Consider the following 1,988-nt stretch of genomic DNA (forward strand, 5'->3'; position numbering starts at 1 on the left):
GACCACAGGCACATGTCACCACGCCTGGCTAATTTTTTTGTATTTTCAGTAGAGAAGGGGTTTCCCCATATTGCCCAGGCTGATCTCGAACTCCTGGCCTCAAGTGATCCTCCTGCCTCGGCTTCCCAAAGTGCTAGGATTACAGGTGTGAGCTACCGCGCCTGGCCCACACCCAATCTTTAAATATTTTTTTAGAGGACTCCATTCTGACCTCTCCTTCCCCCCACTGCAGTTCATCTGACCCCCTCCCCTGTGCTGCTGGGTATATACTGTTGCAAACTATCCTAGTGCAAGAAACTACACCTTGGCAGGTCCAGTGAGGATTTACTTTGGCTGGGATTGTCCTCCCCTAAGGAGGTGCCCATTTACTTCTAAACCAAAACCCAGCCCCTCCTGTGTGTGACCTGGGGCAGGTGGCTTAGCCACTCTGGGCCTCAGTTTCCTCACTTTGCTAACTGGGTTTAAAAAATAGTTCTTTAGCTAGGTGTGGTGGTAGGCACCTGTAATCCAAGTTACTTGGGAGACTGAGGCAGGAGAATCGCTTGAACCTAGGAGGCGGCAGTGACAGCAAGCCGAGACCGGGCCTCTATTCTCCAGCCTGGGCAACAAGAGTGAAACTCCATCTCAAAAACAAACAAACACACACAAATAGTTCCTCAGCCAGGTGCGGTGGTTCACACCTGTAATCCCAACACTTTGGGAGGCCGAGGCGGGCAGATCACTTGAGGTCAGGAGTTTGAGACAAGCCTAGCCAACATGGCGAAACCCCATCTCTACTAAAAATACAAAAATTAGCCGAGCATAGTGGTATGCACCTGTAGTCCCAGCTACTTGGGAGGCTGAGGCGGGAGAATCACTTGAACCTGGGAGACAGGCTGCAGTGAGCCAAGATCGTGCCACTGCACTCCAGCCTGGGTGACAGAGCAAGACTCTGTCTTAAAAAAAAAGTTTCTCCAAGCTGGGCATGGTGGTACATGCCTGTAGTCCCAGTTACTTGGGAGGCTGGGGCGGGAGGATGGCTTGAGCCCAGGAGGTGGAGGCTGCAGTGAGCTGTGACTGTGCCACTGCGCTCCAGCCTGTGAGACAAAGCAAGATCATATCTCAAAACAAAAAACAAAAACATGGCCCGAACATGATTAGGGCTACCAGTGAACATTAGCCTTTATGCCAGTCACTGGGACAGCGGGACATGACTCAGTTTCTCCCCATCACTGCTGACTCTGCATGTTTTCATTCCTCCCACTGCAATTGAGGAAACGAAAATCCACTGTCACTTCTCTCTCACCATATCCCTGACTTCTAGCAATGCGCGTACTCCACACCAGGCACATATGACATATTCAGGTTATAAAACCTGACTTTGGGTGCGTGGATTTTTTGTTTTGTTTTGTTTTGTTTTGAGATGGAATCTCGCTCTGTCCCTTAGGCTGGAATGCAGTGGCACAATCTCGGCTCACTGCAACCTCCGCCTTCTGGGTTCAAGTGATTCTCCTGGCTCAGCCTCCCGAGTAGCTGGGACTACAGGCACGTGCCACTACTCCCGGCTAGTTTTTTGCATTTTTAGTAGAGACGGAGTTTCACCATGTTGGCCAGGCTGGTCTCAAACTCCTGACCCTCAGGTGATCCGCCTGCCTCGGCCTCCCAAAGTGCTGGGATTACAGGCGTGAGCCACTGCGCCCGGCCAGGTTAGTGTTTTGATCTGCCCTCTTCTCCCACTTGGCTTGGACCTCATTCCCTGGCCAGCTCAGACAGCTCTCTGATGTTCTGCATTCTACCTGAAGCTGCTAAAGACCAAAACAGCCACTGAGTGTGTGACCTGGGGCGTGGGCTTCCAAACAGGGCTCAGGGGCAGCCTAGAGAGCTCTGCCCTTGGTGTTGGAGGAATTCAGGGGTGGAGCCAGTAAACACCATAGTACCAGCCAGGCACAGAGGCTCACGCCTGTAATCCCAGCAATTTGGGAGACTGAGGCAGGCGGATCACCTGAGGT

Source organism: Colobus angolensis, unplaced genomic scaffold (assembly GCF_000951035.1).
Source record: "Colobus angolensis palliatus isolate OR3802 unplaced genomic scaffold, Cang.pa_1.0 Scaffold66, whole genome shotgun sequence".
NCBI classification, from domain to species: domain Eukaryota; kingdom Metazoa; phylum Chordata; class Mammalia; order Primates; family Cercopithecidae; genus Colobus; species Colobus angolensis.